At 46.8% G+C, this 26,528-nt stretch overlaps 1 protein-coding gene across 2 annotated transcripts in view; it reads right to left on the bottom strand.

Annotated features, from left to right (window-relative positions):
* The window catches only part of LOC115119617 (receptor-type tyrosine-protein phosphatase epsilon-like), a 188,299-nt gene extending 163,211 nt beyond the window's left edge, over positions 1-25,088 (bottom strand). For both annotated transcript variants that reach the window (XM_065022934.1, XM_065022935.1), the window contains exon 1: positions 24,881-25,088. The gene's annotated coding sequence lies outside the window, so the exon portion shown is untranslated. The remainder of the gene's footprint in view (positions 1-24,880) is intronic.
* Positions 25,089-26,528: the final 1,440 nt, after the last annotated feature.

Here is a 26,528-nt window from a genome sequence, read left to right as displayed (position 1 = left end):
ACATAGTTGACAGGCTAGAGAAGAGGCTACGCTAATGCAGAGGAGATTGGAATGACAAGTGGACTACACGTCTCGAATGTTCAGAAAGTTAAGCTTACGTAGCAAGAATCTAATTGACTAAAATGATTAAAATGATAGAGTACTGCTGGGGTAGGCTAGCTGCGTTGTTGACACTACCCTAATCAAGTCGTACCGTTAATGACTCCTTAGTCTAGGACTATAACTGACTCCTTAGTCTAGGACTATAAATGACTCCTTAGTCTAGGACTATAACTGACTCCTTAGTCTAGGACTATAACTGACTCCTTAGTCTAGGACTATAACTGACTCCTTAGTCTAGATCTATAACTGACTCCTTAGTCTAGGACTATAACTGACTCCTTAGTCTAGGATTATAACTGACTCCTTAGTCTAGGATTATAACTGACTCCTTAGTCTAGATCTATAACTGACTCCTTAGTCTAGGACTATAAATGACTCCTTAGTCTAGGACTATAACTGACTCCTTAGTCTAGGACTATAAATGACTCCTTAGTCTAGGACTATAACTGACTCCTTAGTCTAGGACTATAACTGACTCCTTAGTCTAGGACTATAACTGACTCCTTAGTCTAGGACTATAAATGACTCCTTAGTCTAGGACTATAACTGACTCCTTAGTCTAGGACTATAACTGACTCCTTAGTCTAGGACTATAAATGACTCCTTAGTCTAGGATTATAACTGACTCCTTAGTCTAGGACTATAACTGACTCCTTAGTCTAGGACTATAACTGACTCCTTAGTCTAGGACTATAACTGACTCCTTAGTCTAGGACTATAACTGACTCCTTAGTCTAGATCTATAACTGACTCCTTAGTCTAGGACTATAACTGACTCCTTAGTCTAGATCTATAACTGACTCCTTAGTCTAGGACTATAACTGACTCCTTAGTCTAGGACTATAACTGACTCCTTAGTCTAGGACACGTGTGTTTTCATGTTCTAATGCTTGACTATATAATCTTTGGTAGGATGACAAACTGTTCATTGTGATAGATAATGGAAACACAGAGGAGGCCAGTTTCCCAGAGTTGTAAATATCCTGACTATCCGGTCTGTCTCCGGTGTATATTTGTCTTCCTGTTCAGTTACAGATGCTCAGATAAAGATAGAGAGTGAAGAGACCCCGTGGTTAAAGACACACACACACACGCATGTACACACACACACACACACACGCACACACACACACACACGCACACAGACACACACACACACGCATGTACACACACACACACACACACGCACACAGACACACACATACTAACGTGCACACACTTACACACACATTCATGTGAACATGCACACACACAAACAAACACACACACACATGCACACACACACACATACACACACGTACACACACACACATACACACACGCACACACACACACAGACACACACACACGCACACACACACACACACACACACATACACACACACACACACACAGACACACACACACACATACACACACGCACACACACACACAGACACACACATACTAACATGCACACATTCATGTGAACATGCACACACACACAAACAAACACACACACAGACACACACATTTTAACCTCTTGCTTCTACCCTCTACTTTTTTGAACATTCTGTTAAAAATCGCGCAACATTTCAGCGCCCTGCTACTCATGCCAGGAATATAGTATATGCATTTGCTTAGTCTGTGTGGATAGAAAACACTCAGACGTTTATAAAACTGGTTAAATCACTGCTGTGGCTTTACCAGAATGGCATTTACATCGAAAAGCACAGGAAAAACTGATCACTGAAAATGGAAAAATATATTGCTGCGCTACTTGAACCCATTGATAAAGGTGAACCACAATTAATTGACTGAGGTTGCAGTACCTACAGCTTCCACACGGTGTCTAGAGTCTTGTCATTTGCCTACGAGTTTTTTCTTGGTCAAACACATGCAAGGCAGCGCATTTCTTCAGGTCTAGGACCGGATATTTTGGTTGAGTTTCTAGCCGGACATTTTTCCAGACGGACAGCTAATGATTTTTACATCGCCTCCTGATGAATTTTATCGCTTATTAACGTTTACTAATACCTAAAGTTGCATTACAAAAGTATTTCGAAGTGTTTTGTGAAAGTTTATCGTCGACTTTTTGAATTTAAATAAATGACTTTACGTTATGAAACGCTGTTTTTTTCCTTGATCACACAGTCTACATATAACGATATCTAGGCTATATATGGACCGATTTAATCGAAAAAAAGACCCAATAGTGTTTATGGGACATCTAGGAGTGCCAACAAAGAAGATGGTGAAAGGTAATGAATGTTTTCTATTTTATTGTGCGGTTTGTGTAGCGCCGAATATGCTAATTATTTTGTTTACATCCCCTGCGGGTCTTTTGTGTTGTAGTGTATTGTTACATGCTATCAGATAATAGCTTCTCATGCTTTCGCCGAAAAGCATTTTAAAAATCTGACTTGTTGCCTGGATTCACAACGAGTGTAGCTTTAATTCAATACCCTGCATGTGTATTTTAATGAACGTTTGAGTTTTAACTAATACTATTAGCATTTAGCGTAGCGCATTTGCATTTCCAGAGCTCTAGTTGAGACGCAAGCGTCCCGAGTAGAAGCAAGATGTTAACGTGCACACACTCACACACACAGTACTGTACTCCCCCACTCCCACCCCTCCTAGTTGACCAGGGTAAAAGAGAGATCTCTCTCCTAGACCCCCCCCTCCCCACCCCCTCAGATCACAGAGAGCGTTACACGCTGACTAGACCGGGCACGAGCGTGCGTCTGACATTTACTCCTGAGGTGCTGACTCGACAACTACTGTGATTATTATTATTTGACCCTGCTGGTCATCTATGAACATTTGAACATCTTGGCCATGTTCTGTTATAATCTCCACCCGGCACAGCCAGAAGAGGACTGGCCACCCCTCATAGCCTGGTTCCTCTCTAGGTTTCTTCCTAGAGTTCTGGCCTTTCTAGGGAGTTTTTCCTAGCCACCGTGCTTCTACACCTGCATTGCTTGCTGTTTGGGGTTTTAGGCTGGGTTTCTGTACAGCACTTTGAGATATCAGCTGATGTAAGAAGGGCTTTATAAATACATTTGATTGATTGATTTTTCCAGGGACGGCACCTTCCTCCACTCCCACTCCACTCCCACTCCTCCTCCACTCCCACTCCTCCTCCACTCCCCCTCTCCTCCCTCCCCTCCTCCCACTCCCACTCCTCCCTCCCCACTCCTCCTCCACTCCCACTCCCTCCACTCCCACCCTCCTCCCTCCCGCTCCTCCTCCACTCCCGCTCCTCCTCCACTCCCCTCCTCCTCCACTCCCACTCCTCCCTCCCCACTCCTCCTCCCTCCCCTCCTCCCTCCCCTCCTCCTCCACTCCCACTCCTCCTCCTCCCTCCCCTCCTCCAATCCCTCCTCCCTCCCACTCCTCCTCCACTCCCGCTCCTCCTCCACACCCGCTCCTCCTCCACTCCCCCTCCTCCTCCACTCCCACTCCTCCTCCACTCCTCCTCCCTCCCCTCCTCCTCCACTCCTCCTCCCTCCCACTCCTCCTCCACTCCCCTCCTCCTCCTCCTCCTCCCTCCCCACTCCTCCCTCCCCTCCTCCTCCCTCCCACTCCTCCTACACTCCTCCTTCACTCCCACTCCTCCTCCACTCCCACTCCTCCTCCCACTCCCACTCCTCCTCCTCCACTCCCACTCCTCCTCCACTCCCCTCCTCCTCCTCCTCCACTCCCCTCCTCCTCCACTCCACTCCTCCTCCACTCCCTTCCTCCTCCCTCCCTCCTCCTCCACTCCTCCTCCCTCCTCCTCCTCCCTCCCACTCCTCCTCCCTCCCACTCCCTCCCTCCCACTCCTCCTCCCTCCCACTCCTCCTCCCTCCTCCTCCACTCCCCCTCCTCCTCCACTCCCTCCTCCACTCCCACCCTCCCTCCCCTCCTCCTCCACTCCCACTCCTCCTCCACTCCTCCTTCACTCCCCAGTCCTCCTCCACTCCCTCCTCCTCCACTCCCACTCCTCCTCCCTCCCCTCCTCCTCGTCCTCCACTCCCACTCCTCCTCCACTCCCCTCCTCCTCCACTCCCCTCCTCCCTCCCTCCCTCCTCCACTCCCACTCCTCCTCCACTCCCACTCCTCCCTCCCCTCCTCCTCCACTCCTCCTCCTCCTCCACTCCCACTCCTCCCTCCCCACTCCTCCTCCACTCCCCTCCTCCTCCACTCCTCCTCCTCCTCCACTCCCACTCCTCCTCCACTCCCACTCCTCCTCCACTCCTCCTCCTCCACTCCCACTCCTCCTCCACTCCCACTCCTCCACTCCCACTCCTCCTCCACTCCGACTCAGAGGTTAGATCATCGCTTGTCTTCCTGGACCTTCCCTAGCTGCCTCACAGCAATAGACAGGGACAAACAGTACTATGATACAACAGATGTTTAAGCACATAACAGCTAACCTACATAATCAACCCTGAGGCAAACGAATCAACACTCACTATGCCAACCAAGGAGTAATAGTACCTCTACTGGTCATAACTTTCATCATGGTCACAACAGATTCAAATCCCTGTAAACAAGTCCCGTCCCTCAAAGAAGTGAACGGTTTCTGTCCGAGCAGACAGAGGCACACAGAGGGGTCCGTGCTGTCCTACGAGCCGTGTGTCTGTCAATAACCGTCTCAGTTACCATTCACACTGTGGTCGACTTCTAACACACGGCCAACTGCTGAGAGGAACCGGGGTTAGCAACATGCTAACACACGGCCAACTGCTGAGAGGAACCAGCGGTAGCAACATGCTAACACACGGCCAACTGCTGAGAGGAACCAGGGTTAGCAACATGCTAACACATGGTCAACTGCTGAGAGGAACCTGGGTTAGCAACATGCTAACACGTGGTCAACTGCTGAGAGGAACCAGCGCTAGCAACATGCTAACACACGGCCAACTGCTGAGATGAACCAGCGGTAGCAACATGCTAACACATGGCCAACTGCTGAGAGGAACCGGGGTTAGCAACATGCTAACACATGGCCAACTGCTGAGATGAACCAGCGGTAGCAACATGCTAACACATGGCCAACTGCTGAGAGGAACCAGCGGTAGCAACATGCTAACACATGGTCAACTGCTGAGAGGAACCAGCGGTAGCAACATGCTAACACACGGCCCAACTGCTGAGAGGAACCGGGGTTAGCAACATGCTAACACATGGTCAACTGCTGAGAGGAACCAGCGGTAGCAACATGCTAACACACGGCCCAACTGCTGAGAGGAACCGGGGTTAGCAACATGCTAACACATGGTCAACTGCTGAGAGGAACCAGCACTAGCAACATGCTAACACATGGCCAACTGCTGAGAGCAACCGGGGTTAGCAACATGCTAACACATGTTCAACTGCTGAGAGGAACCAGGGTTAGCAACATGCTAACACATGGTCAACTGCTGAGAGGAACCAAGGTTAGCAAACATGCTAACAACAACACAAGCATGATCTTCTCCTCTCCCCTCCACTCCTCTCCCCTCCTCTCCTCTCCTCCCCTCCTCTTGCCTCCTCTCCACATCACACCACATACTCTCCCCTCCTCTCCCCTCCACTCCACTCCTCTCCCTCCTTTCCTCTCCTCATCTCCCCTCCTCTTGCCTCCTCTCCACATCACACCACATACTCTCCCCTCCTCTCCCCTCCTCTCCTCTCCTCATCTCCCCTCCTCTCGCCTCCTCTCCCCTCCCCTCCACTCCTCTCCTGGCTCCCCTTTCCTAACCACAGCTGCAGCCTCCAGTATCATCAAGATGCAGGGCATGTTCTCCTGGTTCACTTCTCCTCTCCTCTCCTGGCAGCAGCCTCGAGCTTCGTCAGGATGCAGGGCATGTTCTCCTGGCCCTCCTATCCCCTCCCCCTCTCCTCTCCTCTCCTCTCCTGTCCTCTCCTCTCCTCTCCCCTTCTCTCCCCTCCCCTCTCCTCCTCTCCTCTCCCTTCCTCTCCCTCTCCTCTCCTCCTCTCCTCTCCTCTCCCCTCCTATCCCCTCCCCTCCCCTATCCCCTCCCCTTCCCTCCTCTCCTCCCCTCCCCTCCTCTCCTCTCCTCTCCTCTCCTCTCCCTCTCCTCTCCTCTCCTCTCCCCTCCCCTCCTCTCCTCTCCTCTCCTCTCCCTCTCCCCTCCCCTCCCCTCCCCTCCTCTCCTCTCTCTCCTCTCCTCTCCTCTCCCCTCCCTCCCCTCCTCTCCCTCTCCTCTCCTCTCCTCTCCTCTCCCCTCCCCTCCCCTCCTCTCCTCTCCTCTCCCCTCCCTTCCCTCTCCTCTCCCTTCCTCTCCCTTCCTCTCCTCTCCCTTCCTCTCCCCTCCCCCTCCCTCTCCTCTCCCTCCCTTCCTCTCCTCTCCTCTCCTCTCCTCTCATTTCCCTCCCCTCCTCTCCTCTCCTCTCCTCTCCTCTCCTCTCCTCCCCCCTCCTCTCCTCTCCCTCTCCTCTCCTCTCCTCTCCTCTCCTCTCCCTTCCTCTCCCCTCCCCTCCTCTCCTCTCCCCTCCCTTCCTCTCATTTCCCCTCCCCTCCCCTCCCCTCCCCTCCTTTCCTCTCCTCTCCTCTCCCCTCCCCTCCTCTCCTCTCCTCTCCTCTCCTCTCCTCTCCTCTCCTCTCCCCTCCCCTCCTCCCCTCCCCTCCTCCCATCTCCCCTCCTCTCCTCACCTCTCCTCTCCCCTCACCTCCTCTCCTCTCCCCTCCCCTCCCCTCCCCTCCCCTCCTCTCCTCTCCTCTCCTCTCCTCTCCTCTCCTCTCCTCTCCTCTCCCCTCCTCTCCTCTCCTCTCCTCTCCCCTCCCCTCCCCTCCCCTCCTCTCCTCTCCCCTCCCCTCCTCTCCTCTCCTCTCCTCTCCCCCTTCTCCCACTCCCTCTGAAAGAATGAAACGGAAATTGGGTGCTTTGGCCAGACATAAATAATTCATCAGTACCGCCTCCTCCATCGCTCCCTGTCTCCAGCTTCTGTAGTGATACAACCAAGGCTTTATTATCCCTGTCTGCCTAAAAGATCCAGTCATCCACCTCTCCTCTCCTAAACCTATCCACTCCTCTCCTCTCCTCCTCTTCTCTTCTCCTCTCCACTCCTCTCCTCTCTCCTCTTCTCTCCTCTCCACTCCTCTCCTCTCTTCTCTTCTCCTCTCCTAAACCTCTCCACTCCTCTCCTCTTCTTCTCTTCTCCTCTCCACTCCTCTCCTAAACCTCTCCGCTCCTCTCCACTCCTCTCCTCTCCTCTCCGCTCCTCTCCACTCCTCTCCTAAACCTCTCCTCTCCTAAACCTCTCCACTCCTCTCCTCCTCTTCTCTTCTCCTCTCCCTCCTCTCCTCTCCTAAACCTCTCCACTCCTCTCCTCCTCTTCTCTTCTCCTCTCCTCTCCTAAACCTCTCCACTCCTCTCCTCCTCTTCTCTTCTCCTCTCCACTCCTCTCCTCTCCTCTTCTTCTCTCCTCTCCTAAACCTCTCTCCTCTCCTCTCCACTCCTCTCCTCCTCTTCACTCCTCTCCTCTCCCCTCCACTCCTCTCCTCTCCTCTCTCCTATCCTCTTCTCTCCTCTCCTCTCCTAAACCTCTCCACTCCTCTCCTCCTCCTCTCCTCTCCTCTCCCCTCCACTCCTCTCCTCTCCTCTCCTAAACCTCTCCACACCTCTCCTCTCCTAAACCTCTCTCCTCTCCACTCCTCTCCTCCTCTTCTCCTCTCCACTCCTCTCCACTCCTCTCCTCTCCCCTCCACTCCTCTCCCCTATCCTCTTCTCTCCTCTCCTAAACCTCTCCCTCTCCTCCTCCTCTCCTCCTCTCCTCTCCTCTCCTCTCTCCACTTCTCTCCTGTCCTCTCCTCTCCTAAACCTCTCCACTCCTCTCCACTCCTCTCCTCTCCCTCCTCTCCTCTCCCTATCCTCTTCTCTCCTCTCCTAAACCTCTCCTCTCCTCCTCCTCTCCTCTCCTCTCCTCTCTCCCCTCCTCTCCTCTCCTCTCCTAAACCTCTCCACTCCCTCTCCTCCTCTCCCTCTCCTCTCCCCTCCCCTCCTCCTCCTCTCCTCTCCTAAACCTCTCCACACCTCTCCTCTCCTAAACCTCTCTCCTCTCCACTCCTCTCCTCCTCTTCTCCTCTCCACTCCTCTCCTCTCCCCTCCACTCCTCTCCCCTATCCTCTTCTCTCCTCTCCTAAACCTCTCCTCTCCTCTCCTCTCTCCACTTCTCTCCTGTCCTCTCCTCTCCTAAACCTCTCCACTCCTCTCCACTCCTCTCCTCTCCCCTCCACTCCTCTCCCCTATCCTCTTCTCTCCTCTTCTAAACCTCTCCTCTCCTCCTCCTCTCCTCTCCTCTCCTCTCCTCTCTCCTCTTCTCTCCTGTCCTCTCCTAAACCTCTCCTCTCCTCCTCCTCTCCTCTCCTCTCTCCACTCCTCTTCTCTCCTGTCCTCTCCTAAACCTCTCCACTCCTCTCCTCCTCCTCTCCTCTCTCCACTTCTCTCCTCTCCTCTCCTAAACCTCTCCACTCCTGTCCTCCTCCTATCCCAAACCTCTCTTCTCTGTAGTACCATATTGTCATGATGATAGAATACTGTTAGTATTAGATGAGAGGATGATAGAATACTGTTAGTATTAGATGAGAGGATGATAGAATACTGTTAGTATTAGATGAGAGGATGATAGAATACTGTTAGTATTAGATGACAACAAAACAAAAGCTAACAGCTAATCTGGATGATCAATTTAAAGCTGGAGTCATTTTTTAATTTATTTTTACCATTTCAGCTGTTGCGCTAGCAGTTCACTCCTAACAGATTCACCAATCCTCTGCACTTGCCAGGACAGGCCTGCTCCATCCGTGGCTAAAGCCAGTCTGAGAAACACGCTAACATACATTTGTGCTATGAAACTAAATAAATACTGCTCTCTGACCCACAAAACGTATTTGCTAGATTCATGATAATATTGTTCTACAGAGCAAGGAAAATTAACTTCAAAACATGTGGTTTTATATGAATTTGCAGCTGTTGGTACGTAACGTGGGACGGAACCGGTTCAGGGAAAAGAACCGAAAACCGGACAATAACAAACAAATTTAAGGAACAGAATCAGAACTGGGAATGAAAGTGATCTATTCTGTTCTGGGAACAGAACCGTTATTTTTTTAAAGCATGGGAATCGGTTAATACAGTTCTTCTATGTTCCGGGGTATTTTTGTTCTAGTCCCACAAAAAAAGGCAACAAAGAGCGTATATGCAAAGCCCTCTCTCTGTCAGTCAGAAACGTCTTCCAGTGTCTGCCTGACAGCTGAACATCTTTGCCAGTGTATGTGTGTGTAGCCTACCTGCCCCTCCCCTCAGAAACTGACGTTACAAGCCCCTCCCCTCCATAACATAGCTATAGACAACTGACGTAACAAGCCCCTCCCCTCCATAACATAGCTATAGACTACTGACGTTACAGCCCCTCCCCTTCCAAAGCATAGCTGTAGACTACTGATGTTACAAGCCCCTCCCCTCCAAAGCATAGCTGTAGACTACTGACGTTACAAGCCCATCCCCCTCCATAACATAGCTGTAGACAACTGACGTAACAAGCCACTCCCCCTCCATAACATAGCTGTAGACAACTGACGTAACAAGCCCCTCCCCTCCATAACATAGCTGTAGACTACTGATGTTACAAGCCCCTCCCCTCCAAAGCATAGCTGTAGACTACTGACGTTACAAGCCCCCCCCCTCCATAACATAGCTGTAGACTACTGACGTTACAAGCCCCCTCCATAACATAGCTGTAGACTACTGACGTTACAAGCCCCTCCCCTCCATAACATAGCTGTAGACTACTGACGTTACAAGCCACTCCCCTCCATAACATAGCTGTAGACTACTGATGTTACAAGCCCCTCCCCCTCCATAACATAGCTGTAGACTACTGACGTTACAAGCCCCTCCCCTCCATAACATAGCTGTAGACTACTGACGTTACAAGCTCCCTCCCCTCCATAACATAGCTGTAGACTACTGATGTTACAAGCCCCTCCCCCTCCATAACATAGCTGTAGACTACTGACGTTACAAGCCCCTCCCCCTCCATAACATAGCTGTAGACTACTGACGTTACAAGCCCCTCCCCCTCCATAACATAGCTGTAGACTACTGACGTTAAAAGCCCCTCCCCCTCCATAACATAGCTGTAGACTACTGATGTTACAACAAGTGTGATTCAGAAGATGGGGGGAGAGAGATTTTAAATTAAAGAATGGATTCACTTTTTCAATGCTAGTTAGAGATACTATCGTTATCACATTTCACATTGCACTTATTAACTAAAAAAACGTAAGAGGTGTTTTTAATTCTGGTGCCGCTCTGCCCACACAAGCTTGTTAGCATGTTAGCTTGTTAGCTAGCTAGCTCTGGTACAACGTTAAGCCAATTCTGAAGTTCAGAAATTCAAAGTTCCTCCATTAGAAGCCGTTCTTCCGTAGGTATAATTTTTTTGCCTAATTCAGATAGTGATGTCATAACAAGATGCCGAGCGCGTCCAAGCCTCCTCCTCCACCCTCTCTCGCTCTCTCCCCACACATCTCTTACACCTGTCTTCCCATCACATGTAAACAACTCACTGAACTACAGTTTTTTCTGCTCCATAGCAAGCTGCTCTATCCACAATGCATGATTTGTGAAGTATAATTTAATGTCAAGCTAAATGTAAAAATAATTTTTTAAATGATTTCAGAGGTTTAATATAGAACAGAAAGAATCGAAATAAACCGGTACATTTTTTGAGGGGGGGGTTCGAACCAGTTCAGAACATTATTTTATTGGTCGTAACAGTGGAATGAAAAACAGTCTGTTCAGAATGGGGAAATAATTCCCGTTGCAACCCCCTGGTAAGGAGGGAATCTGCTCGTTTCTGACATGACTTACTGCATCTCCAAGGTGAAGTAAGAAAAGACACATCTCAAAATCCTTGTAGGCTACAAGGTGTCATCAAAATCTATGTGACGTTATAGGACCACATAGGTGGATCAGATCACGATATAACTACTACTGTATACCAGACAGTAACCTTGGATCAGATCAGATCGTGACATAAGTCATATACCAGACAGTAACCTTGGATCAGATCAGATCGTGACATAAGTCATATACCAGACAGTAACCTTGGATCAGATCAGATCGTGACATAAGTCATATACCAGATAGTAACCTTGGATCAGATCGTGACATAAGTCATATACCAGACAGTAACCTGGGTTCAGATCAGATTGTGACATAAGTCATATACCAGACAGTAACCTTGGTTCAGATCGTGACATAAGTCATATACCAGACAGTAACCTTGGACCAGATCAGATTGTGACATAAGTCATATACCAGACAGTAACCTGGGTTCAGATCGTGACATAAGTCATATACCAGACAGTAACCTTGGATCAGATCAGATCGTGACATAAGTCATATACCAGACAGTAACCTGGGTTCAGATCGTGACATAAGTCATATACCAGACAGTAACCTTGGTTCAGATCAGATTGTGACATAAGTCATATACCAGATAGTAACCTTGGTTCAGATCGTGACATAAGTCATATACCAGACAGTAACCTTGGTTCAGATCGTGACATAAGTCATATACCAGACAGTAACCTTGGTTCAGATCGTGACGTAAGTCATATACCAGACAGTAACCTTGGTTTTGCCTCCTGGGCCAGCTGGGTCTGTGTGTTATGGGCCAGCTGGGTCTGTGTGTTATGGGCCAGCTGGGTCTGTGTGTTATGGGCCAGCTGGTTCTGTGTGTTATGGGCCAGCGGAAGCAGAAAGAGGTTACATTCTTACAATACTGTAAATCACACAGTGATATTCCACTGGACTCCCGTGTAGAAACACAAGAGCATCTCGACCTTGGAACAAAAACATAAACATCCTTCAAAAGGCTTGTTCTTACTGAGACAGCAACTACCATAACTGTTTCCCATGCTCTCTCACGAGGCTAACGACATGAACCTATTTAAGATAAAACATCAACCTCCATATTTAATGGACAAGCGTATCGTTTCACCAGGATAAGGCAATATGAGGTCTTTATTCCATGAATGCACTGTAGGTGTCCAGTAGCTGTGTACTCAGGCAGCTCGGAGCCAGTGCCTACAGTGTTGTACTGTAGGTGTCCAGTAGCTGTGTACTCAGGCAGCTCAGAGCCAGTGCCTGCAGTGTTGACTTCCCTTCCTACTAAACGAGGCCAGAAGCAACAGCGTAATCACTAAGATAATCTGTTTCTGGGACACACCCTGCTTTCAATCTCACAGCGGGGCGAGGACAACAGCCAAACAGGGCTGCCATGTTCCCTGGCCTGAAAACACACTTTATCTAACCCAATCTACTGTAGATTGGATATATGACATCCCATAAACATTGTGAACTATTTTTTATTTATTTTATTTCACCTTTATTTAACCAGGTAGGCTAGTTGAGAACAAGTTCTCATTTGCAACTGCGACCTGGCCAAGATAAAGCATAGCAGTGTGAACAGACAACAGAAAAGTTTCAGAAATAGAGGGTCCAGATTGTCAAGCCCAGCTGATTTGTACGGGTCTAGGTTTTGCAGCTCTTTCAGAACATCTGCTATCTGGATTTGGGTAAAGGAGAACCTGGAGAGGCTTGGGCGAGGAGCTGCGGGGGGCGGAGCTGTTGGCCGAGGTTGGAGTAGCCAGGCGGAAGGCATGGCCAGCCGTTGAGAAGTGCTTATTGAAGCTTTCGATAATCGTGGATTTATCGGTGGAGACCGTGTTACCTAGCCTCAGTGCAGTGGGCAGCTGGGAGGAGGTGCTCTTGTTCTCCATGGACTTCACAGTGTCCCAGAACTTTTGGAGTTGGAGCTACAGGATGCAAACTTCTGCCTGAAGAAGCTGGCCTTAGCTTTCCTGACTGACTGCGTGTATTGGTTCCTGACTTCCCTGAACAGTTGCATATCACGGGGGCTATTCGATGCTATTGCAGTCCGCCACAGGATGTTTTTGTGCTGGTCGAGGGCAGTCAGGTCTGGAGTGAACCAAGGGCTGTATCTGTTCTTGGTTCTGCATTTTTGAACGGAGCATGCTTATCTAAAATGGTGAGGAAGTTACTTTTAAAGAATGACCAGGCATCCTCAACTGACGGGATGAGGTCAATGTCCTTCCAGGATACCCGGGCCAGGTCGATTGGCCAGAGAATCACGTAGGCTTACGTAAATGCATGAAAGTCGTAAACAACTATTTTCACCATGCGCCTGATTCCATTTCCAACAAGCTGTTAAAGGTTGCTGTCCGATATGTCATTTATGTTACTGTAAAACAAAGTATTAAAATATGAAGCACACAGCTGTAACTAAAACGTAAATGTCACTCTTTTTGATCATTCATGAGTGGAAAGGCAAATCCAAGGGCCACTAGAAGCATTTGGAACATTTCAGTTTCAAGGTTTTTAAGATGTTCATGAAATACGTGACACAAATACAATACAATAGACAAGGTGTTGCACCATCACACTGAACCCCATCACACTGAACCCCATCACACTGAACCCCATCACACTGAACCCCATCATACCAAACCCCATCATACCGAACCCCATCATACTGAACCCCGTCATACTGAACCCCATCACACTGAACCCCATCACACTGAACCCCATCATACTGAACCCCATCACACTGAACCCCATCACACTGAACCCCATCATACTGAACCCCATCACACTGAACCCCATCACACTGAACCCCATCACACTGAACCCCATCACACTGAACCCCATCATACCAAACCCCATCATACCAAACCCCATCATACTGAACCCCATCATACTGAACAGCATCATACTGAACCCCATCCCACTGAACCCCATCACACTGAACCCCATCATACTGAACCCCATCATACTGAACCCCATCATACTGAACCTCATCATACTGAACCACATCATACTGAACCCCATCTTACTGAATCCCATCACACTGAACCCCATCATACTGAACCCCATCATACTGAACCCCATCATACTGAACACCATCACACTGAATCCGATCACACTGAACCCCATCATACTGAACCCCACCATACTGAACCCCATCCCACTGAACCCCATCATACTGAACCCCATCACACTGAACCCCATCATACTGAACCCCATCATACTGAACCCCATCACACTGAACCCCATCATACTGAACCCCATCATACTGAACCCCATCATACTGAACCCCATCCTACTGAACAGCATCATACTGAACCCCATCATACTGCACCCCATCACACTGAACCCCATCATACTGAACCCCATCACACTGAACCCCATCATAATGAACCCCATCATACTGAACCCCATCACACTGAACCCCATCATACTGAACCCCATCATACTGAACCCCATCACACTGAACCCCATCATACTGAACCCCATCACACTGAACCCCATCACACTGAACCCCATCACACTGAACCCCATCCCACTGAACCCCATCCTACTGAACCCCATCATACTGAACCCCATCATACTGAACCCCATCATACTGAACACCATCCCACTGAGCCCCATCATACTGAACCCCATCATACTGAACCCCATCATACTGAACCCCATCCCACTGAACCCCATCCCACTGAACCCCATCACACTGAACCCCATCATACTGAACCCCATCCCACTGAACCCCATCATACTGAACCCCATCATACTGAACCCCATCACACTGAGCCCCATCACACTGAACCCCATCACACTGAACACCATCATACTGAACCCCATCACACTGAACCCCATCACACTGAACCCCATCACACTGAACCCCATCACACTGAACCCCATCATACTGAACCCCATCATACTGAACCCCATCACACTGAACCCCATCACACTGAACCCCATCATACTGAACCCCATCATACTGAACCCCATCATAATGAACACCATCACACTGAACCCCATCCTACTGAACCCCCATCCTACTGAACAGCATCATACTGAACCCCATCATACCAAACCCCATCATACTGAACCCCATCCTACTAAACAGCATCATACCGTTCTGAGCAGCTGCTCTAATAAAGTGTCATCATTCCCTCCTTCTCAGTGCTGCTTATTCTCTAATTCAAACCAGAACTTTCCTCTGGCTGGCTTGACTGGGGAACTCCTCTCCTCTCGGCTGTTCTGCTCTGCTCTCCTCCACCCTCCTCTTCCATTCCTATCCTTTCCTTCTCTCCTCTCCCTTCTGCTCCTCTTCTCCACTCCTCTCGTCTTCGCCTCTCCTCCCCCCCCTTCCATTCCTATCCTCTCCTTCTCCTATCTCCTTTCTGCTCCTCTTTTCCAGTCTCGTCTTCGCCTCTCCTCTCACCTATCTACAGAGTCTACAGAATAATTCTGACAGAATGGTCTCATCTCATTCTTCTCCTCAGTGGACCATCTCATGTGGTTGCCATGTGCTTGCCCATGCTGTTAGCTACCACAGAATGAATCAACAGAATATGTTACTTTTAACAGATGGTTGATAAGTCCTGTTGCAACTGAGGAGACATCCTCCAAGATATCTCTCTCTCTCTCTCTCTCTCTCTCTCTCTCTCTCTCTCTCTCTCTCTCTCTCTCTCTCTCTCTCTGTCTCTCTCTCTCTCTCTCTCTCTCTCTCTCTCTCTCTCTCTCTGTCTCTCTCTCTGTCTCTCTCTCTCTACAGCTGTTCCGCAGGCAAATGACCTTGCAGAGTCTTAAATGCATTCGACAGTAAACAGTCAAACAGTCAGGTGAACTAACACACGTCAGAGTAATACATGTTACTTTGAGTACTGGGATGTTTCACTTCCTGAGCAGTGTGTGTGTGTTCTCGTGTCTGTGTGTGTGTGTTCTCGTGTGTGTGTGTGTGTGTGTTCTCGTGGCTGTGTGTGTGTGTTCTCGTGTGTGTGTGTGTGAGTGCATACGTGTGCGTTCATGTGTGTGTGTGTGTGTTGCCTATAAGACAATGTGTGTGGTCTAATCTAAAGGAGATCACATTGGGTGTGTGAGAAGACAGCAGGTAACAGCAGGTAATGTCCCCAGCTGTGGACTGTCCTCGTGGGTTTAGTTTACAGGGTCCTCGTGGGTTTAGTTTACAGGGTCCTCGTGGGTTTAGTTTACAGGGTCCTGGTGGGTTTAGTTTACAGGGTCCTCATGGGTTTAGTTTACAGGGTCCTCGTGGGTTTAGTTTACAGGGTCCTCGTGGGTTTAGTTTACAGGGTCCTGGTGGGTTTAGTTTACAGGGTCCTCATGGGTTTAGTTTACAGGGTCCTCGTGGGTTTAGTTTACAGAGTCCTGGTGGGTTTAGTTTACAGGGTCCTCGTGGGTTTAGTTTACAGGGTCCTCATGGGTTTAGTTCACAGGGTCCTCATGGGTTTAGTTGACAGGGTCCTCAAGGGTTTAGTTTACAGGGTCCTCGTGGGTTTAGTTTACAGGGTCCTCATGGGTTTAGTTTACAGGGTCCTCATGGGTTTAGTTTACAGGGTCCTCATGGGTTTAGTTGACAGGGTCCTCATGGGTTTAGTTGACAGGGTCCTCATGGGTTTAGTTTACAGGGTCCTCGTGGGTTTAGTTTACAGGGTCATCATGGGTTTAGTTTACAGGGTCCTCGTGGGTTTAGTTTACAGGGTCCTGGTGGGTTTAGTTTACAGGGTCCTCATGGGTTTAGTTTACAGGGTCCTCATGGGTTTAGTTGACAGGGTCCTCATGGGTTTAGTTGACAGGGTCCTCATGGGTTTAGTTTACAGGGTCCTCATGGGTTTAGTTTACAGGGTCCTCGTGGGTTTAGTTTACAGGGTCATCATGGGTTTAGTTTACAGGGTCCTCGTGGGTTTAGTTTACAGGGTCCTGGTGGGTTTAGTTTACAGGGTCCTCATGGGTTTAGTTTACAGGGTCCTCGTGGGTTTAGTTTACAGGGTCCTCGTGGGTTTAGTTTACAGGGTCCTGGTGGGTTTAGTTTACAGGGTCCTCATGGGTTTAGTTTACAGGGTCCTCGTGGGTTTAGTTTACAGAGTCCTGGTGGGTTTAGTTTACAGGGTCCTCGTGGGTTTAGTTTACAGGGTCCTCATGGGTTTAGTTCACAGGGTCCTCATGGGTTTAGTTGACAGGGTCCTCAAGGGTTTAGTTTACAGGGTCCTCGTGGGTTTAGTTTACAGGGTCCTCATGGGTTTAGTTTACAGGGTCCTCATGGGTTTAGTTGACAGGGTCCTCATGGGTTTAGTTGACAGGGTCCTCATGGGTTTAGTTTACAGGGTCCTCGTGGGTTTAGTTTACAGGGTCCTCGTGGGTTTAGTTTACAGGGTCATCATGGGTTTAGTTTACAGGGTCCTCGTGGGTTTAGTTCACAGGGTCCTCGTGGGTTTAGTTCACAGGGTCCTCGTGGGTTTAGTTGGCAGGGTCCTCGTCCTCCTTCAGATGAAGGCACACCCAGTCCTAATTCACTCCCTGTAAATTCCCCTCTGCCCTTAACCCAATCTTAAACCCATCTTCGCGGCTCTGAAGAACCTGGATAAATATTAGCAGGGAAGTGATGGAGCTTACAACATATTGCTTCTACCTTACAGATCAGGGGTAAGGGGTTAGGGGTACGGGGTTAGAGGTTAAGGGCCAGAGGTTAGGGGTAAGGGCCAGGTAGGGGTAAGGGGTTAGGGGTAAGGGGCTAGAGGTTAGGGGTAAGGGGCTAGTTACAGATCAGGGGTAAGGGGGTTAGGGGTACGGGGTTAGAGGTTAAGGGCCAGAGGTTAGGGGTAAGGGCCAGGTAGGGGTAAGGGGTTAGGGGTAAGGGGCTAGAGGTTAGGGGTAAGGGGCTAGAGGTTAGGGGTAAGGGGCTAGAGGTTAGGGGTTAGGTTAGGGTAGGGGTAAGGGGTTAGGGTAGGGGTAAGGGGTTTGAGGTTAGGGGTAAGGGGTTAGGGATCATGGGGTAAGGGGTTAGGGGTAAGGGGCTAGAGGTTAGGGGTTAGGTAGGGTAGGGGTAAGGGGCTAGAGGTTATGGGGTAAGGGTAGGGTAGGGAGCGTTATGACCAAGGAGGAAAGGCTAGGGAGGGAATTAGGACCACGTAGTTCTGTAACAGAGAGGAGAGGTCTCTATGAACGACCAGGTAGTTCTGTAACAGAGAGGAGAGGTCTCTATGAACGACCAGGTAGTTCTGTAACAGAGAGGAGAGGTCTCTATGAACGACCAGGTAGTTCTGTAACAGAGAGGAGAGGTCTCTATGAACGACCAGCTGGTTCTGTAACAGAGGTCCAGCCATCAGGGGAGAGCTGAGGGGGTTTCCTGACAGGGGCCTCTAAGCAGGAAGCAGCATAGTTACAGTAGTGCCCTATAAAGGGAATAGGGTGCCATTTGGAGTCAATAGTAGTGCACTATATAGGGAATAGGGTGCCATTTGGAGTCAATAGTAGTGCACTATATAGGGAATAGGGTGCCATTTCGGGTCAATAGTAGTGCACTATATAGGGAATAGGGTGCCATTTGGAGTCAATAGGAATGCACTATGTAGGGAATAGCGTGCCATTTGGAGTCAATAGGAATGCACTATGTAGGGAATAGGGTGCCATTTGGGGTGAATAGTAGTGCACTATATAGGGAATAGGGTGCCATTTCGGGTCAATAGTAGTGCACTATATAGGGAATAGGGTGCCATTTGGGGTGAATAGTAGTGCACTATATAGGGAATAGGGTGCCATTTGGGATGCATCCTTTGTTTTCCAATAACTACAGTATTTTGATTCATCAGTGGCCTTATTTTATTTATTTAACCAGGCAAATCCTTATTTACAATGACGGCCTTCCTCCGGGCCAAACCCTGACGACGCTCGGCCAATTGTGCACCGCCCTATGGAACTCCCAATCACGGCCGGTTGTGATACAGCCTGGAATCGAACTGGGGTCTGTAGTGACGCCCCTAGCACTGAGACGCAGTGCCTTAGACTGCTGCGCCGATACCAAAACATTCTCATCTTGCTTGAGTTAGGGTATTGCAAGTTTGACTATCGCAATATCATGGAAAAACACCATACCACAATCTAAGAGACACTGCAATGAAGCCACAAGCTCCAACAAGCCTCCAACTGAAAAACCATCTGTGGGCATCATGTGTTGCTATGGAGGTGAGGCAATCCTCCACTGAGGCAAACAGAACAATAACAGGTTGGTTTCTCCCTGTTCAAATCCAGATCCACAGGGAGGCAGGAAGACAGAGAGAACAGCCTCCATGCTGGCAGATAGAGGTCCTGGACAGTACGTGGATCCACAGGGAGGCAGAGAGAACAGCCTCCATGCCGGCAGATAGAGGTCCTGGATAGTACGTGGATCCACAGGGAGGCAGAGAACAACCTCCATGCTGGCAGAGAGAGGTCCTGGACAGTACGTGGATCCACAGGGAGGCAGAGAGAACAGCCTCCATGCTGGCAGATAGAGGTCCTGGACAGTACGTGGATCCACAGGGAGGCAGAGAGAACAGCCTCCATGCTGGCAGATAGAGGTCCTGGACAGTACGTGGATCCACAGGGAGGGAGGAAGACAGAGAGAACAGCCTCCATGCCGGCAGATAGAGGTCCTGGACAGTACATGGATCCACAGGGAGGGAGGAAGACAGAGAGAACAGCCTCCATGCCGGCAGATAGAGGTCCTGGACAGTACGGTGGATCCACAGGGAGGCAGAGAACAGCCTCCCATGCCGGCAGATAGAGGTCCTGGACAGTACGTGGATCCACAGGGAGGCAGAGAGAACAGCCTCCATGCCGGCAGATAGAGGTCCTGGACAGTATGTGGATCCACAGGGAGGCAGGAAGACAGAGAGAACAGCCTCCATGCCGGCAGATAGAGGTCCTGGACAGTATGTGGATCCACAGGGAGGCAGAGAGAACAGCCTCCATGCCGGCAGATAGAGGTCCTGGACAGTACGTGGATCCACAGGGAGGCAGGAAGACAGAGAGAACAGCCTCCATGCTGGCAGATAGAGGTCCTGGACAGTATGTGGATCCACAGGGAGGCAGAGAGAACAGCCTCCATGCTGGCAGATAGAGGTCCTGGACAGTACGTGGATCCACAGGGAGGCAGAGAGAACAGCCTCCATGCTGTTCAGGTACAGTATCTTACATACAGTGTTCCTACATTACCACCAACATCAACGGACTTGGGACTTGTCAGTAACAGTTTCACATACTGCTAATAAGCTTAGGCCTACCAGCGACACAACCTGATAATACACATGGACTGTATTTCACAAGCATTTATACTTTATAATGTGAGTTACAGTCTATATAGTAGTTATGTATAGTGAGTTACAGTAAGGTATCGTAGTTATGTACTGTGAGTTAGAGTAAGGTACTGTAGTTATGTATAGTGAGTTACAGTAAGGTATCGTAGTTATGTATTGTGAGTTACAGTAAGGTACTGTAGTTATGTACTGTGAGTTACAGTAAGGTACTGTAGTTATGTACTGTGAGTTACAGTAAGGTACTGTAGTTATGTACTGTGAGTTACAGTAAGGTATTGTAGTTATGTATTGTGAGTTACAGTAAGGTACTGTAGTTATGTATTGTGAGTTACAGTAAGGTACTGTAGTTATGTATTGTGAGTTACAGTGAGGTATTGTAGTTATGTATTGTGAGTTACAGTAAGGTACTGTAGTTATGTACTGTGAGTTACAGTAAGGTACTGTAGTTATGTATAGTGAGTTACAGTAAGGTACTGTAGTTATGTATAGTGAGTTACAGTAAGGTACTGTAGTTATGTACTGTGAGTTACAGTAAGGTACTGTAGTTATGTATTGTGAGTTACAGTAAGGTATTGTAGTTATGTACTGTGAGTTACAGTAAGGTATTGTAGTTATGTACTGTGAGTTATAGTAAGGTACTGTAGTTATGTATAGTGAGTTACAGTAAGGTATCGTAGTTATGTATTGTGAGTTACAGTAAGGTATTGTAGTTATGTACTGTGAGTTACAGTAAGGTACTGTAGTTATGTATAGTGAGTTACAGTAAGGTATCGTAGTTATGTATAGTGAGTTACAGTAAGGTATCGTAGTTATGTACTGTGAGTTACAGTAAGGTATCGTAGTTATGTACTGTGAGTTACAGTAAGGTACTGTAGTTATGTATTGTGAGTTACAGTAAGGTATCGTAGTTATGTATTGTGAGTTACAGTAAGGTACTGTAGTTATGTACTGTGAGTTACAGTAAGGTACTGTAGTTATGTATTGTGAGTTACAGTAAGGTATTGTAGTTATGTACTGTGAGTTACAGTAAGGTATTGTAGTTATGTACTGTGAGTTATAGTAAGGTACTGTAGTTATGTATAGTGAGTTACAGTAAGGTATCGTAGTTATGTATTGTGAGTTACAGTAAGGTATTGTAGTTATGTACTGTGAGTTACAGTAAGGTATTGTAGTTATGTACTGTGAGTTACAGTAAGGTACTGTAGTTATGTACTGTGAGTTACAGTAAGGCACTGTAGTTATGTATAGTGAGTTACAGTAAGGTATCGTAGTTATGTACTGTGAGTTATAGTAAGGTACTGTAGTTATGTATAGTGAGTTACAGTAAGGTATCGTAGTTATGTACTGTGAGTTACAGTAAGGTACTGTAGTTATGTATTGTGAGTTACAGTAAGGTACTGTAGTTATGTACTGTGAGTTACAGTAAGGTACTGTAGTTATGTATTGAGAGTTACAGTAAGGTACTGTAGTTATGTATTGAGAGTTACAGTAAGGTATCGTAGTTATGTATTGTGAGTTACAGTAAGGTATTGTAGTTCTGTATTGTGAGTTACAGTAAGGTATTGTAGTTCTGTATTGTGAGTTACAGTAAGGTATCGTAGTTATGTACTGTGAGTTACAGTAAGGTACTGTAGTTATGTATTGTGAGTTACAGTAAGGTACTGTAGTTATGTATTGTGAGTTACAGTAAGGTATCGTAGTTATGTACTGTGAGTTACAGTAAGGTACTGTAGTTATGTATTGTGAGTTACAGTAAGGTACTGTAGTTATGTACTGTGAGTTACAGTAAGGTATTGTAGTTATGTACTGTGAGTTACAGTAAGGTACTGTAGTTATGTATAGTGAGTTACAGTAAGGTATCGTAGTTATGTATTGTGAGTTATAGTAAGGTACTGTAGTTATGTATAGTGAGTTACAGTAAGGTATCGTAGTTATGTATTGTGAGTTACAGTAAGGTATCGTAGTTATGTACTGTGAGTTACAGTAAGGTACTGTAGTTATGTATTGTGAGTTACAGTAAGGTATCGTAGTTATGTATTGTGAGTTACAGTAAGGTACTGTAGTTATGTATTGTGAGTTACAGTAAGGTATTGTAGTTATGTATTGTGAGTTACAGTAAGGTCTTATAGTTCTGTATTGTGAGTTACAGTAAGGTATTGTAGTTCTGTATTGTGAGTTACAGTAAGGTATCGTAGTTATGTACTGTGAGTTACAGTAAGGTACTGTAGTTATGTATTGTGAGTTACAGTAAGGTATTGTAGTTCTGTATTGTGAGGTACAGTAAGGTATTGCAGTTATGTATTGTGAGTTACAGTAAGGTATCGTAGTTATGTACTGTGAGTTACAGTAAGGTACTGTAGTTATGTATTGTGAGTTACAGTAAGGTATCGTACAGTTATGTATTGTGAGTTACAGTAAGGTACTGTAGTTATGTATTGAGAGTTACAGTAAGGTATTGTAGTTATGTACTGTGAGTTATAGTAAGGTACTGTAGTTATGTATAGTGAGTTACAGTAAGGTATTGTAGTTATGTATTGTGAGTTACAGTAAGGTATTGTAGTTCTGTATTGTGAGTTACAGTAAGGTATTGTAGTTATGTATTGTGAGTTACAGTAAGGTATTGTAGTTCTGTATTGTGAGTTACAGTAAGGTATTGTAGTTATGTATTGTGAGTTACAGTAAGGTATTGTAGTTCTGTATTGTGAGTTACAGTAAGGTATTGTAGTTCTGTATTGTGAGTTACAGTAAGGTACTGTAGTTATGCATTGTGAGTTACAGTAAGGTATTGTAGTTATGTATTGTGAGTTACAGTAAGGTATTGTAGTTCTGTATTGTGAGTTACAGTAAGGTACTGTAGTTATGTATTGTGAGTTATAGTGAGGTATTGTAGTTATGCATTGTGAGTTACAGTAAGGTATTGTAGTTCTGTATTGTGAGTTACAGTAAGGTATTGTAGTTCTGTATTGTGAGTTACAGTAAGGTATTGTAGTTCTGTATTGTGAGTTACAGTAAGGTATTGTAGTTATGTATTGTGAGTTACAGTAAGGTATTGTAGTTCTGTATTGTGAGTTACAGTAAGGTATTGTAGTTATGTATTGTGAGTTACAGTAAGGTATTGTAGTTCTGTATTGTGAGTTACAGTAAGGTACTGTAGTTATGTATTGTGAGTTACAGTAAGGTACTGTAGTTATGTATTGTGAGTTACAGTAAGGTATTGTAGTTATGTATTGTGAGTTACAGTAAGGTACTGTAGTTATATATTGTGAGTTACAGTAAGGTACTGTAGTTATGTATTGTGAGTTACAGTAAGGTACTGTAGTTATGTATTGTGAGTTACAGTAAGGTATCGTAGTTATGTATTGTGAGTTACAGTAAGGTACTGTAGTTATGTATTGTGAGTTACAGTAAGGTACTGTAGTTATGTATTGTGAGTTACAGTAAGGTACTGTAGTTATGTATTGTGAGTTACAGTAAGGTACTGTAGTTATGTATTGTGAGTTACAGTAAGGTACTGTAGTTATGTACTGTGAGTTACAGTAAGGTACTGTAGTTATGTATTGTGAGTTACAGTAAGGTACTGTAGTTATGTATTGTGAGTTACAGTAAGGTACTGTAGTTATGTATTGTGAGTTACAGTAAGGTACTGTAGTTATGTGTATTCTATGTCTGATTCAATCTGTCACACCTCACTCCTCATCCTCATCATAATGGATAATGACAGGCTACAAGGCATGCAAGCATTGTCTGAATTCCTTCCATGCCTTCTAGGTACACAGTTGAATGTTTCTGGTTGGGATAACTGCAGGCAGGGTACGGAAAGAGATGGGGGGGGGGTGTTAGGAGTGACAGTTAGAGGCTCATATCAAACATCATGTTGTAGCTGTAGACTTGAAGACACCATGCTGCGGTCACATGTCGCTTCGCCATCGCCCCTGGCAACCAGATGGGTAATCATACGCATTACATAGTATACCGCATGTCAAAATGTGTCCATGCCTGCTCACTGAAGACTGTACCCATAACTGATAGGAAAGCATGTCTCTACCTCTCTCTCTCTCTCATGTAGGCCCAGGCTACGGCTATTGAGCAACTTTCAGGGAAAAACAGCCGCTTCTTCTGTTGTAACAAACGAAATGAATGAATCAACAGGGGGAGAGGGGGGAAAAAAACAGATTGTAGAAGAGGATTGTAATAAAGAGATGAAAATGCTATGTTGTAAAAAGCTTTGCTCCACTAAACCCGCATAGTGGTTGCCGTAACAGGCGCCTCGGGTTGAAAGACAGGGAGGGTAGCATGCCTCTCTCACACTCACGCATACCTGCTTTAATCATCAATCTCTCTATGCCAAAGCAAAGGTATCACGTGTATTAATAATGAAACTGGCACAGACAGCTAGGCTAAATGCACACCATGTAATTCGTAACATAGCCTACTTACTGTGAATCTTTCCATCGATCCATAATGTGAAGGAACGCAATCAGCTGGTGAAGAAAACCACCGCATTTCAATACTGTCAATCTTGCCTTTTTTCGATCGCTAAATCATATGCAACCATGACAACAACAGCAAAAAAAAACTCCTTCAATCAACACGAAATAATGTAAAAACCATTCCTCTTACCGTAGTGGTTCCACAATTATATCCAGTATTCGTGTGCGCGACTAGAGAGCTCAGAGGAAAACCTAAGGATGGTCATGAACCGTAGCCGACTACGCGGTTTCTTATTAAATATTGTCCAGCCACTCATCGAAAATCACCCAGTTCTGTTAATCTGAACGTAACTGCTGCTGTCAGTGAATATCCCCGGTCCTCTAGTCCCCGGTCCTCCAGTCCCCGCTCCCCTTCCCCGCTGTCTGGACTCGCCTCCCTACCTGCCGCTGCCGAGGAGAGAGAGCCGCCTGGCGCACAGCTTTATTACGACAGGGGCGCGATAATGACACCCTGGGGAATGGATCATCGACTAGATTCAGCCGAGGGAAGATGTTGTTCTGGAGCGGATAGACAGGGAGGCCGGGAACATAATTACAAATCATTTGTAGACTGCAAATTGATCGCAAGAAGCACAAATATATATCATATTTGACTAAAACATATTCATTTCAAACCATGCTTACATCTGTCTGGCTATAGGACATATCTATTACAGTTTCCCCCAATCCTTAACACACGTTTGCTGAAACTACATCTCATGGCCTCAAAACTAACAGTTAGCCAATTTGCCCAAAACCCCACAGACATCTTGCAAAATCATGTACTAACCTGCTCAAAGTGAAACTCTGCTTTACAAATGAGACACGCGAAGATCAAAGGAATCTAACTTAAATTCAAATGTATTTATAAAGCCCTTCTTACATCAGCTGATATCTCAAAGTGCTGTACAGAAACCCAGCCTAAAACCCCAAACAGCAAGCAATGCAGGTGTAGAAGCACGTAGAAGAAACTTAGTGACGACCCAGACCACACTAATGTGTCAATATTCAAAACACTACGGGGTTTTCTTTACCATCGCTAACATCCTTTTGTCCAATCTGTAGTCGCATTTTCAAAAGTCTATAAACACAATCAGCACAACATCCGTCTGTTGTGGACAATAACCATGAACGCAATTCATGTCGTTTTCACAGAATATGCAGTCAATTAACACGTTTCTAAAAATGCTTACATTTTCTTTACATACAAGCTTACCCAATAACAAAATCATGGATCCTTCTTGTCTTATTTACAAATGCTTTGCACACAGCATGTCAGAAATGAAGACCTAATGTTCAAAACCTCAAATATAGTATAAAACCTTTACTTCTGCAACAACAGCTGCTCAAAAGCTGTATTGAAACAGCGGATAAGCATTTTGTTGAATGAACAGATCATTGACACAATAAGAAATAGATGATTTACTGTAAATTGTGTAAAATAGACCAACCACAGCCGATTCCAATCTCAGTCGGAGACATAGCCAGGTGTTGAAGCTCTTTCTGTTACATGGACAAACACAGTACAAAGAGGACTCTTTGGATTGATTTAGTTCAATGTGGATACAGAACAACACAGAGGAGCAGAGAGAGAACAAATAACAGCTGGACCAGCCAGAGGAGTAGTTAGACCAGGGAGAGGAGTAGTTGGACCAGGGAGAGGAGTAGTTGGACCAGGGAGAGGAGTAGCTGGACCAGGGAGAGGCGTAGCTGGACCAGGGAGAGGAGTAGCTGGACCAGGGAGAGGAGTAGTTGGACCAGGGAGAGGAGTAGCTGGACCAGGGAGAGGAGTAGTTGGA

Source organism: Oncorhynchus nerka, linkage group LG10 (assembly GCF_034236695.1).
Source record: "Oncorhynchus nerka isolate Pitt River linkage group LG10, Oner_Uvic_2.0, whole genome shotgun sequence".
NCBI classification, from domain to species: Eukaryota; Metazoa; Chordata; class Actinopteri; order Salmoniformes; family Salmonidae; genus Oncorhynchus; species Oncorhynchus nerka.
This window is presented reverse-complemented; position numbering and strand designations above follow the sequence as displayed.